Source organism: Jaculus jaculus, chromosome 1 (assembly GCF_020740685.1).
Source record: "Jaculus jaculus isolate mJacJac1 chromosome 1, mJacJac1.mat.Y.cur, whole genome shotgun sequence".
Taxonomy (NCBI): domain Eukaryota; kingdom Metazoa; phylum Chordata; class Mammalia; order Rodentia; family Dipodidae; genus Jaculus; species Jaculus jaculus.
In genome coordinates, this window is record NC_059102.1 from 217,653,521 (window position 1) to 217,668,249 (window position 14,729).

The 14,729-nt window shown below is 37.8% G+C and overlaps 1 pseudogene; it reads left to right on the forward strand.

The window, feature by feature from the left end:
- The first annotated feature begins 803 nt into the window (after positions 1–803).
- Positions 804–1,919, forward strand: LOC101615654 (annotated as a pseudogene).
- Positions 1,920–14,729: the final 12,810 nt, after the last annotated feature.

Below are 14,729 nucleotides of genomic sequence, written 5' to 3' on the forward strand. Positions count from 1 at the left end.
ATACTAGACATAAATAAGAAAATAGAAATAATGAAGAAAAACCAGTTAGAATTAATAGCAATAAAGAACACAGTTAATGAAGTGAAAAATTCTGTAGAAAATCTCACCAGTAGAATGAATGAAGAAGAGGACAGAATTTCTAAGCTAGAAGACCAGGTCAGATCTAATATAGTCCAACAAAGAGAAAGACAAACTAATAGAAAAGTATGAGTGGGAATTTCAAGATATTCAGGACACTATGAAAAGATCAAACATAAGAATTCAGGGCATAGAAGAAGGAGAAGAATTTCACTCCAAAGGCATAGTAGGTGTCTTCAACAAAATCATAAAAGAAAACTTCCCCCAAATTGGGAAAGAGGTGCCAATTCAGATACAGGAACACCAGTCAGACAAAATCTGGAAAGAACCTCTCCTTGCCATATTATAATCAAACTACCAAACACACAAACCAAAGAAAAAATATTGAAAGCAGTTAGAGTGAAAAATAAAGTCACCAGACCAGCAGAGGCAGCAGCTGGAGCAGCCGCAGCCTGTGCTTCTCCCGCTGGCCCTCTGCCCACCTGCCCTCCTCGGCCCTCCACCCACCCTGTGGTGTCTTTCCCCCTTCCTCCTCCTCCTCCTCCTCCACCCCCATCGTCCTCTGCCCACCAGTGGGTCCCCCCTCTCCTTCCCACCAGCCCCTATTGTTCCACCCCCAGCCTCCTGCCCTTCCCCTTCCTGCTACTCTCCTTTTCCCCTCAGTCACTTCGCGCCTGCAGTTTTGGCTTTCATCCCCCCACCAGTAACCAGAGACTTGACCACTCAACATCCAGCTCCCCATAACTCTGCTTGACATGGACACTGGTGTTATTGAAGGTGGATTAAATGTCACTCTCACCATCGGCTACTTATGCATGGGAAGGAAGTTGGCAGTATCACCGGAAAGAAAGGAGAATCAGTTAAGAAGATGCAGAGGAGAGTGGTGCACCCATCAATATTTCAGAAGGGAATTGTCCTGAGAGAATTATCACTTTGGCTGGACCCACTAATGCCATCTTCAAAGCCTTTGCTATGATCATTGATAAACTGGAAGTGGACATTAGCAGCTCTATGACTAATAGCACAGCTGCCAGTAGCCCCCAGTTACCCTAAGGCTGGTGGTACCAGCTAGTCAGTGTGGCTCTCTCATTGGAAAAGGTGGTTGCAAGATCAAGGAAATATGAGAGAGTACAGGGGCTCAGGTCCAGGTGGCAGGGTATATGCTCCCCAACTCGACTGAGTAGGCCATCACTATTGCTGGCATTCCACAGTCCATCATTGAGTGTGTCAAACAGATCTGCATGGTCATGTTGGAGTCCCACCCAATGGGCTTGACCATCCTGTACTGGCCCAAGCCCTCAAGTTCTCCAGTCATCTTTGCAGGTGGTCAGGACAGGTACAGCACAGGCAGTGACAGTGTGAGCTTTCCCCATACCACCCCGTCCATGTGCCTCAACCCTGACCTGGAGGGACCACCTCTAGAGGCCTATACCATTCAAGGACAGTATGCCATTCCACAGCCAGAGTTGACCAAGCTGCACCAGTTGGCAATGCAACAGTCTCATTTTCCCATGACACATGGCAATGCTTGATTCAGTGGCGTTGAATCCAGCTCTCCAGAGGTGAAAGGCTATTGGGGTTTGGATGCGTCTGCTAAGACTACTACTTCTCATGAACTTACCATTCCAAACGATTTGCTTCGCTGCATAATTGGGTGTCAGGGTGCCAAAATCAATGAGATCCATCAGATGTCTGGGGCTCAGATCAAAATTGCAAACCCAGTGGAAGAGTCTGCTGATAGGCAGGTTACCATCACTGGATCTGCTGCCAGCATTAGCCTTGCTCAATATCTAATCAATGGCAGGCTTTCCACAGAGACAAGTAGCATGGGGAGCAGCTAGAACAGTGAAGATTCATCCATACTCTCTGCTGTTCACCACCACCACCCATGATCCATCTGTGTAGTTTCTGAACAGTCAGCAATTCCAGGTTTTAAATAGTTTGTAAATTTTCAGTCTACACAATTTATCATCCACTCATGATTTTTTTAATTAAAGCATTTTAATTACTTTCTCTGTTCAGCTGTTAATGCTAAGATCCATATTTATGTTTTTTTTTTTTGGTTTTTTGAGGTAGGGTCTCACTCTGGTCCAGGCTGACCTGGAATTAACTCTGTAGTCTCAGAGTGGCCTTGAACTCACGGCAATCCTCCTATCTCTTCCTCCCGAGTGCTGGGATTAAAGGTGTGCGCCATCATGCCTGGCCCATATTTAGTTTTATAAGCTTCTACCCTTACCCCTTTTTCATTTTTTTTCTTTTCTGCTCATGAACTTTTTTGTCATGGAAATGTAGGAGTGGAATATTAATACATTTCAGTTTAGTTCTGCAATGTCAGGAATTTTTCAAAAAAAATTAAAAGATGGACAGGAAAAAAATAATCAATTTACCTACAAAGGCAAGCCTATCAGGATTACAGCAGATTACTCAACTCAAACTTTAAAAGCAGGAAGGGCATGGAGTGATATATTCCAAGTCCTGAAAGATAACAACTGCCAAACAAGGTTACTTTCTCCTGCAAAGCTATCCATTCAACTAGATGGAGCAACAAGGACATTCCACGAAAAAAGCAGGCTAAAGGAGTGTTTGAAGACAAAATCAGCTCTACAGAAAATACTTAAAAGAATCCTCCATGCTGAAGAAAAAGAAAAGCACAATATAAGGAACCAGGAAAAAAAAAACAACCATTCAAATAGTAGTTAACACAAGAGAGCAAAGGTAAAACAGGAAGAACTACATAAAAATGGCAAAAATGAATACACACCTTTCAATATTATCTCTTAATATCAGTGGCATCAATACCCCAACCAAAAGGCATAGGTTTGCAGATTGGGTTAAAAAGCAGGATCCTTCAATTTGTTGCCTCCAAGAAACTCACCTTTCTACGAAGGATGGATACTATCTGAGGGTAAAAGGTTGGAAAATGGTGTTTCAAGCAAATGCACCTAGAAAACAAGCAGGAGTTGCTATCCTAATATCTGACAAGGTGGACTTCAGTCCAACATAATTAAGAAAGATAAGGAAGGCCACATTATATTGATTAAAGACACACAGGAGGACATTATAATCATAAACATATATGCACCTAACATGGGGGCTCCCAAGTTCATCAAACAAATGCTACTAGAACTAAGGTCACATATAACACCAAACACAGTGGTAGTGGGTGACTTCAACACCCCACTCTCATCAATTGACAGGTCATCCTGGGAAAAAATAAACAGAAAGGCATCTGGACTAAATGAGGTGATAGAAGGAATGGACATAACAGATATCTATAGGACATTTCATCCAAAGGCTACAGAATATACATTCTTTTCAGCAGCACATGAAACATTCTCTAAAATAGACCATATGTTAGGACACAAAACAAATCTCAACAAATACAGCAAAATTGAAATAATTCCTTGCATTCTATCTAACCACAGTGGAATCAAACTACAAATCAATGGCAATAAAGGCCATAGAGCACACACAAATTTATGGAAATTAAACAATACACTACTAAATTATGAATGGGTTAATGAAGAAATCAAGAAGGAAATGAAAAAAATTATTGTCAAACGATAATGAGAATACAACACACCAAAATCTCTGGGACACAATGAAGGCAGTCCTAAAAGGTAAATTTATAGCTTTAAGTGCCTGTATTAAAAAATCACAAAGGTTGCAAGTAAATGACCTAATGCTTCACCGTAAAGCCTTGGAATAAGAAGAACAAGGCAAACCAAAAATCAATAGACAGGAAGAAATGATAAAGATTAGGGGAGAAATTAATGAAATAGAAACCAAGAAAACAATCCAAAGAATCAATGAAACAAAGACTTGGTTCTTTCAAAGGATAAACAAGATTGATAAACCTTTAGCAAATCTGACCAAAAGAAAGAGAGAAGAGACATAAATTAATAAAATTAGAGATGAAAAAGCTAACATCACAACAGATGCCAGAGAAACTCAAAAAATCATAGGGACATACTATAAAAGCATATACTCCACAAAGTATAAATATTTGAAAGAAATGGATGATTTCCTTGATTTATATTACCTACCTAAATTAAATCAAGATGAGATTACTCACTTAAATAGACCTATAGCAAGCATGGAGATCCAAGCAGTTATCAAAAATCTCCAAACTAAAACAAGTCCAGGCCCAGATGGATTTACTGCTGAATTGTTCCAGACATTCAGGGAAGAACTAACACCATTGCTTCTTAAACTTTTCCATAAAATAGAAAAAGAAGGAATCCTCCCAAACTCCTTCTATGAATCCAGTATCACCCTGATACCAAAACCAGGCAAAGATAGAACAAATAAAGAAAATTACATACTTAGTAGCAGAGGCCAGTAAGTTGAAAAGGAGACATAAAGGGTGGAGAAAGGAAGGGAGGAGGATACTTAATAGGTTGATATTGTATATATGTAATTACAATGATTGTAATGGGGAGGTAATATAATGGAGAATGGAATTTCAAATGGGAAAGTGTGGGGGTGGGGAGGGAGGGAATTACCATGGGATATATTTTATAATCATGGAAAATGTTAATAAAAAAAATTAAAAAATTTAAAAAAAAAGAAAATTACAGACCAATCTCCCCCATGAACATAGATGCAAAATTTCTCAATAAAATATTGGCAAACAGAATTCAAGAATATATCAGAAAGATCATTCACCCTGACCAAGTAGGCTTAATACCAGAGATGCAGGGATGGATCAACATGCGTAAATCACTAAATGTAATACATTATAAAATGGACTGAGAACAAAAATCACATGATCATCTCATTAAATGCCTAGAAAGTGTTTGACAAATCCAACATCCCTTCATGATAAAAGTCCTACAGAGACTGGGAATAGAAGGAACATATCTTAATATAATAAAGGCTATTTATGACAAGCCTGCATCCAATATATTACTAAATGTGGAAAAACTTGAAGCTTTTCCACTAAAATCAGCTCTAACAAGACAAGGGTGTCCACTGTTCCCACTTTTACTTAATATAGTACTGGAAGTCTTAGCTGTAGCAATAAGGCAAGAGATGCACATAAAAGGGATACAAATTGAAAAGGAAGAAATCAGGTTATAATTAATTGCAGATGACATGATTCTATACATAAAGAACCCTAAAAACTCTACCAGCAAACTGTTAGAGCTGATAAACACCTACAGCCATGTAAGCAGGATACAAAATAAATACACAGAAATCAGTAGCCTTCCTATATACCAACAACAAACACACAGAGGATGAAATCAGAGAATCATTCCCATTCACAATTGCTTCAAAGAAAATAAAGTACCTTGGAATAAACTTTAGAATCAAACAAGGAAGTAAAGGATCTCTACAATGAAAATTATAAAACACTCAAGCAAGAAATTGCAGAACACACTAGGAAATGGAAAAACATCCCTTGTTCCTGGATTGGAAGAATCAATATTGTGAAAATGGAAATCTTACCAAAAGCAATCTACACATTTAATGCAATCCCCATCAAAATTCAAAAGGCATTCTTCATGGAAATAGAAAAAACAATCAAAATATTTTATTTGGAATCACAGAAAACCTCGAATATGTAAAATGATACTGAGCAATAAAAATAAGGCGGGTGGTATCACCATACCTGATTTTAACCTATACTGCAGAGCCATAGTAAAAAAACAAACAACAACAAAAAAAAAACAAATAAAAACCAGCATGGTACTACTGCTACAAAAGCAGACATGTCGATCAATGAAACAGAGTAGGGGAACCCAATATAAATCTAGGTAGCAATAGCCACCTGATATTCAATAAAAATGCCAAAAATACTAATTGGAGAAAAGACAACCTCTTCAGCAAATGGTCCTGCGAAAACTGGATATGTATCTGTAGAAGTATAAAAATAGATTCTTCTCTCTCTCCATGCACAAGAATTAAGTCGAAATGGACTAAAGACCTTAACATCAGACCTGAAACTCTGAAATTGCTAGAGGAAAAAGATCATTGTTAGAAAATTTTCAGTGCCAGGGATGGGATACCTACAGGTAGCTGTTGTCCAGGGAGGTTCCTGATGCCCCCAAAACATTATAGGCCATTGCTGAGGCCTTTGGTTTCCCACCAGGGATAGATGGTAAGACCCTATTGCTGAAGACTCCAACATACTTGGGCTGCAAGACCACTGAGATATCCTGCTGGAACTGAGCTGATAACCTCCTACATGTAGACCAGCTGACAGAGAGCTGGAAGAAGCTATTCTACATGTAGTTCAATGGGAGAAAGAGATAACACCAGTGAAGATACTCAACAGTGGAAACGGCAAGCTTTATAATTGGCCAGCCAGGCCAAATGAGCCAATGGGTGCAATAGTGGCATGTATGTCATGGAGGAAACCAAGTACCCTCCAATTGGACTGGAGGCCCGCTCCATGGGGGGAATAAATCCCTGATACTGAAAACTTAAAACAGGGGTAGTCATGAGCCATAGGGGTATAACATCTGCTGATGTCTGGATAAACTTATATACTATGCTTATCAAACTGTCCAGTAAGCACTTCTCTTAATATTTATACCCTTATATTAATGCTACTCTCACTTTGGGTAGAGAATATTTTCTTTTCAGATGGCAGTGACCTTAGGATGTCTCAGAAGGTATCATAGTGCTGGAAAGAAGTGACTGGAGTACTGTGTAACACCTCGATCACACCTTCCAAGGCTCAGGGTCTAATGTGGAAGAGGCTGCAGAAAGAATGTAAGAGCCAATGGAAGGGCAGAACTCTTTACAACATGCTCCTCCGGACACAAAAGGACCTGCATATCCATGACCTCACCATGCCTGACACTCCCTACACAAGACCATCATAAGAGGAGGAAAAGACCATGACATCAAAATAAAAGAGAGACTGATTGAGATGGGAAGGGGATATGATGGAGAATTGAATTTCAAAGGGGAAATGGGGGATTATCATGGGTATTACCATGGGATATTTTTTATAATCATGGAAAATGTTAATAAATTTTAGGCAAAAAATGAAAACCAACTCATTGCTAAGGATAGTTACCTCTTCAGGGTGAAAGGATGGGAAATGATAGTCCAAGCAAACAGAAATAAGAAAAAAAGTGGGTATGGCTATATTAATATCTGACAATATAGGCTTCAAACCAAAAGTAATTAAAGAAAGAACAAAGAGGACTGTGGAAATGTCTTAGTTGTTAAGGCACTTGCCTAAAAAGCCTAAGGACTCATGTTTGTCTCTCTATGTAAGCCTGATGCACAGGGATGCAAATACATAAAGTTACACATGCACACAAGGGGGCATGTGCATCTGGAGTTGCAGTTCTCTCTCTCTCTCTCTCTCTCTCTCTCTCTTTCTCTCTCTCTCTCTCTCTTATTCACTCTTTTTTTCTCACATAAAAAAGGCTAGTCTGTTGGGCTTGCCTCAAAAAATAAAAAAATAAAAAAAGACAGAGTGACACTTTTTTTTCATCAAGGAAATGATCCAACAAGAGGACATCACAATCATAAATGTATACATACCAAACACTGGTGCACCATAGTTTATAAAGCAAAACCTACTTGACAACAAACCACAAATAAACCCCAACATTATCATAGTAGGGGATATAAATTTCTCATTATCATCAACAGAGGCAGAAAATCAAGAGGGAAATAAGAGAGCTCTACAACACTATAGATGAACTAGACCTAACAGACATCCACAGAACATTTCACCCTAATTCTACAAAGTACAAAATTCATCTCAGCTGCACATGGAATCTTCTGAAAAACTCGATCATACATTAGGGCATAAAGCATGGCATAAATTCAGGAAAATTGATGTAACTTCCTGTATCATATTGGACCACAATATGTTAAAGCTATAAATTAACAGTAAGAAAAATAGCAGAATTTACACAAGTTCCTAGAAACTGAACAACATGCTATTAAACAATGAATGGTCATGGAAGAAATCAAAAAGGAAAGTGTAAATTTTCTAGAACTGAATGATAACAAAAACACAGTATACCAAAACTTATGGTACATAAGAAAGTAGTCCTAAGAGGAAAAATTCATAGGACTAAATGCCTTCATAACAAAGAAATTACAACACCAGTGAAATTGGACATATTTCCAAAACCTCTATTCCACAAAATTGGATGAATTCCTAAATCCAGAGCAGATAAATCTCCTAAACAAACCTATTACATCCGTCAAGACTGAAAATGTAAACAAAATATCCCCAAAAGGAAAAGCCCAAAACCTGCTTGAGTCTTAGCTGAATTCTACCAAACAGTCGTCAAAGAACTGAAACAACTTTTTCTCAATATTTTTCACATAATTGGAGAACAGGGAATGCTCTCCAATTCCTGCCATGAAGCTAGCATCACCCTAATATGAAAGCTAGATAGAGATATAACACAAAAAGAAAGCTATAGACCTATATCAATGAACTTAGATGCAAAAATCCTGAACAAAGCCAGGCGTTGTGATACATACCTTTAACCCCAGCACTCTGGTGGCAGAGGTAAGAGGATTGCCTTGAGTTTAAGGTCAGGCCAAGACTACATAATAAATTCCAGGTCAGCCTGGGCTACAGCGAGACCCTACTTCAAAAACCCACAAACACAACAAAAATTCTGAACAAACTCCTCACAAAGCAAATTCAACAACATATCAAAAGCATTATTTACCTCAATAAAGCATGATTCATCCCAGAGATGTATAGATGGTTCAACATCTGGAAATCAATAAATGTAATACCATATAAACAATCTTGAACACAAGAATCATATGATCATTTTAATTAATGCAGGAAAGGCCTTCAACAAAATACAACACCAATTTATGATCAAAACACTGGAGAAACTAGGCATAGAGGAACAAAGGCTATATACAAAGCACCTAAAGCCCAAGTAATACTTAATAGGGAAAAACTCAAGGAACTCCCATTAAGATCAGGAACACGAAAGGGGTACCCAGTCTCACCACTGCTCTTACTAATAGAAATTCTAGACAAAGCAATAAGACAGGAAAAAGATATAACAGGGTACAAGTTACAAAGGAAGAGGTCAAAATAGCCTTATTGCAGCTGACATGATCCTATACCTATGTGACCTGACTCTACCACAAAAGTTCTAAAGGTGATAAATGTCTTCAACAAAGTGACAGACACAAAATCAACACACAAAAATCAGTGGCCTTCTACACAAAAGACAAATATACAGAGAAGGAAGTCAGCAAGGTTGTCCTGTTTTCAATAGCCACAGAAAATCAAATTCCTAGGAATAACATTAACCAAGGAAGTGAAAGACATATATACTGAAAACATTAAAACACTCAAGAAAGAAATACAGAAGGACATAAGAAGATGGGAGGACCTTGCATGCTCTTGGATAGGTAGAATTAATAAGTTCTACCAAAAGGAATATAGCAATTCAGTGCAATACCAATAAAAATTCTGGCATCATTCTTCCCAAAGATAGAAAAAGTGATCTCAAAATTCATATGGAGTGGCAGTAGGCCTTGGATATACAAACATATCCTCAGCAAAAGAAATACCCCTGGAGGTATCCTCATACCCAATCTAAAGCTGTCCTGTAAAGTCATAGTTAAAAAAAATAAATAAATAAAGCATGATACTGGCATAAAAACAGACATATAGACCAGTGGAAGATCAAACTCTTAGTTCAAGTAACTACAGTTGCTTGACCTGTGACAAAGGAGTCAATAGTATACACTGGAGAAAAGACAGAGTCTTCAACAGATGGTATTGGTCAAATTGGGTAACCAAATATAGAAAAATGAAACTAGACGCTCTACTCTCACCATGAAGAAAAGTAAATTCCAAATGGATTAAAGATCTCAATATAAGGCCTGAAACTCAAAATACTGGATGCAAAAGTAGGGAGAACTCTTCATGATATAGGAGTAGGGAAAGACTTCCTGAGCAATACCCTAGTAGTCCAGGAAATTAAACAATCACTCAATCAGTGGAATCTCATGAAACTAAAAAGATTCTGTAGAGACAAACATAGTGGTAGTAAACACAGCCAACAGACTACCCACAGAATGTAAGAAAATCTTCACCAGCTATTCCATTGACAGAGGTCAACTATCTAGAATCTACAAAGAACTTAAAAAAACTAAGCAATAAAAAAAAACCAAACAATCCACTAAAAAAATAGGGTAGAGAACTGAATAGGGAATTCTTAAGGAAGAAATACAAATGGCTAATACCTAAGAAATTGTTCAATATCCTTAAAAATCAGGGAAATGCAAATTAAAACAACTATGAGGTTCCATATTACTCCAAAAAGGATAACAATCAAAAAAAAAAAAAAATCAAGGCCAGGCATGGTGGCGCATGCACTCAGCACTCAGGAAGCAGAGGTAGGAGGATTGCCGTGAGTTCAAGGCCACCCTGAGACTACATAGTGAATTCCAGGTCAGCCTAGGCTAGAGCAAGACCCTACTTTAAAAAAAAATCAAACAGCAATATATGTTGAAAAGGATGTGAGGAAAGTGGAACCTTCATTCACTGCTGCTGGGAGTGAAAACTTGTACAACCACTATGGAAATCAAAATGAAGACTCCTGATAAAGATGAAAATAAATAAGCTACCAACTGACCCAGCTATTCCTCTACTGGGCATCTACCCTAAAGGCTCCACTCCTCAGTGTGGTTATTTGCTCAACCATGTTTATAGCTAGCTGTTCAATACACAATAGCTAAGAACTGAAATCAACCTAGATGTCCATCATTTGATGAGTGTATAATAAAGTAGTGGTACATATATATCATGAAATTCTACTCACCAATAAGAATATAATGAAATTTGTAGGAAAATGAACAAACTTGGGACAGATCATTCTCACACACACACAATCACAGAAAGACAAATGCCACACATTCTCACTCATTTGCAATTTCTAAACTGGAATATCTTGAGTTGCAGGAACACCTGACAAGAAATTCAAAGGACAGATAATAAATGGGATGGAAGGGTCTGGAGGGAGAGGAATGGGAGGGCAAGGGAGAGATATACACAAAACCAAATCCAAAATTAATTGGTGTCATAGAAATCTTCCTCCCGGATAGCAGACTAGAAGATATAACCCCCAGGAGCATGGAGGGATGGTCTGGTAAGAAGGGTCCTGGAGAGGATAGGATGAAGCTTATCCCCTTTAACCTATCCTAATCTCACTTTCCACTGGAGAATCCGTTTTTCGTTTTCAGTAGTGAGAACCAAGGGCAACCAAAATATAACAACAAGACAATAATAGACAGCTGACTCCCTTACAGGAGATGAGCCACACCTGGCATTAGCAGCTAGGGCCTAGATGAAACCACAGAGGATTTGGCGAGAGGAGTAACAGTGCCGTTTCCACAGCGAGCCTGGCAGCCTGTGCCAGGTTGATGGAGAAAGGCACTGAGAATACTCAAAACACACCAAAGCCAAAATCCAGAAGGTGCTGAGAGCTAAACACCAAAGTAGACTTAAAGCACACCCACAAAGGCTCAGGGAATTTTGTGGGAGAGGAGGCAGAAAGAATCTAAGGGTGGGAGTGAATATCCAGAGGAACTGCCCCCCACACACACACCGACAATGACTGCTGCTCTCACAACTCATAACTCACAACTCCATGGTGAATACCAGTAATCCCCCTAAGGAGGGCCCTCAGTGAAGTGGGAGGAGGGAAATAATGGTACCAACAAATGATGTGTCCATACAAAGCTTCTACTTAATAATAATAAAAAAAATTCAACTTAATTCCAAAAACACATACAGACTGAAGGAAAAGTGATGGAAAATGATATTCCAAGCAAATGGAAGGCAAAAGTAAACATAGTAGCAATGTTGATATATTTTGATCTAAATTTAGAAGAGATAAATAAGGTCACTACAGCCATGCATACCTGTCATCCTAGCACTTGGAAAGTGGAGGGAAGAGAATCAAGAATATAAGGTCCACTTCAGCTACATAGTAATGTTGAAACCAGCCTGAGCTACATAAAACTCTGCCTTAAAAACGTAACTACAGACTAATAAAGAAGCAATCCATCAAAAATATAATGGGGGCTAGAGAGATGGCTTAGCAGTTAAGGCATTTGCCTGTGAAGCCAAAGAACCCAGGTTCCATTCCCCAGGACTCACATAAGCCAGAAGCACAAGGTGGTGCATGTGTCTGGAGTTTGAGCTCCCCTGCCTCTCTGCCTCCATCTCTCTCTCAAATAAATAAAATTTTAAAACAAGATATAATGATTGCCATCATATGTGTGTGTGTGTGTGTGTGTGTGTGTGTGTGTGTGTACCACATCTGGGTGCACCTATTTTCATAAAACTAGTACTACTGGATATGAAGGGACAGATAGGCTCAGATATAATGATAGCAATGACTTTGTTATGGCAGTCTCATTAATAATAGAAAATTCAACAAAACCTTCAGAGCCAGAGAGCACCATAGATCAGATGTATTTAACAGAATATTCCATCCAACAGTGGTGGAATACATATTCTAAAATTTTAGTAGCTCATGGAACTTTATTACATAGGACATAAAACACATTTTAACATCTTAACAAATACAAAAAAATACTTGAAACATCTCCTCAGTTTATGATGAAATAAAACTGAAATCAATAACATGAGAAACTATAGGGAAAACAGAAACATACAAACACATGAATATTGGACAATACACTTGTGAATAATCAATGAGTCTGTATAGAAATGGCAAGGAATTAAAAAATTCCTAGAATAGTGCTGGAGAGATGGCTTAGCAGTTAAGCGCTTGCCTGTGAAGCCTCAGGACCCCGGTTCGAAGCTCGATTCCTCAGGACCCACGTTAGCCAGATGCATGAGGGGGCGCACACATCTGGAGTTCATTTGCAGTGGCTGGAAGCCCTGGCATGCCCATTCTCTCTCTCCCTCTCTCTCTCTCTCTCTCTCTCTCTCCTCCTCCTCCTCCTCCTCCTCCTCCTCCTCCTCCTCCTCCTCTCTGTTTGTCACTCTCAAATAAATATAAATTTAAAAAATTTTTAAAAAATTCCTAGAATAAAATGGAAAACAAAACAACTTACTGGAGGCACAAAGATATGTTAATAAAGAAAGCTATAGTTATGAATAAACACATCAAAAAATTCAGGCAAATCTTAAATAAATACCTTAATGGTACAAGGTCTTTGAAAGGCAAGAAGAAGCCTAGCCCCAAATTAGTAGAAGGAAAGAAATAACAGAGATCAAATGAAGACCAAAAAAAAAAAAAAAAAAAAGACAAAACTGGTTTGGACAGATTAGCAAGCCTGTAGCCAAAACTAACCAAAATCAATAGAAAGAATAATAAAATGTAAGATGAAAAGGAGGATATTACGATATATGATTTTAACACCCATATATATCAAATAGAGAATATTTTGAGAGCTTACATGCCAATAAGATAGAAAACATTAATGAAATGGATAAATTCCTAGATATACATAACCTACTAAATTTGAACCAGGAGGTCATAAGGCACTCAGATAGACCACTAATGAACAATTTTATTAAAGTAGTAGTATTAATAATAATAATTATTATTATAACAGCAATAACTTCTAAGGAAGAATAGAAATATTCACAGATGAATTCTATTATATCTTCATCTTATGATTTATTTTATTTATGGTTTTGAGGCAGAATCTCAATATATATATAGCACAGATTAACCTGGAACTGTTATGTAGCCTAGGCTGGCCTCTAACTCACAATCTCCCAGCTGCAACCTCTCAAGTGCTGAGATTACAGGCTTGTACCATAATGCCTGGCTTCCGTCAGGTCTTCAGGGAAGAACTAACATGAATTCCTCAAACTATTCCATAAAATACACCAGGCAAGAATACTTCCAAACGCACTATATGAAGCCAGTAAAAATCAAATAGAGAAAAAATGAAAAAGAAATCTATATGCTAAGTTTTTTGATTAACATAGATGTGAAAATTCTTAACCAAATACTCGTAAGTGGATTCATCAACATATAAAAATGATCACAGAACATGATGAAGTTGGGTTTACTTCAGGGCTACAAGGATGATTAAACACATACAGACCAACAAATGTAGTACAATATATGAATAGAACCAAGGACAAAATTTTACAAATAACTCAATAGATGAACTAAAAGCCTATGACAAATTCAACATCCTTTCATGATAAAAGCCTTAATGAAATTAGGAATATGTGGATAATGACTAAATATAATGAAGGCTATATGTGACTTACAGGTAACATTTTACTCAATGGGGAAATATTGAAAGTATTTTCTCCAAAGCCAGGATTAAGACAAGGGTGCACACTCTTACTATTCAATACATTGTTTAAAATCATAGTCATAAGGTAGGGGAAGAAATAAAAGTGATAAAAATATGAAAGAAAAAGCCAAATTGTCACTATCTGAAGATGATATGATTCCATATTTAAAATACCCTAAAGACACTACAGAAGAGCCTTAGATTTGACATTTTCACTAAAGTATTGGGATGGAAAATAAACATACAAAAGTCATTAGCTTTGCTATATGCTAAAAATGAACACCCTAAGAAGCTCAAGGAAATAATCCTATTTACAACAGCCTAAAATATTCTAAGAATAACTGTAATCAAGGACATGAAAGATTTCTGCAAGGAAAATTATAAAAATGCTACAA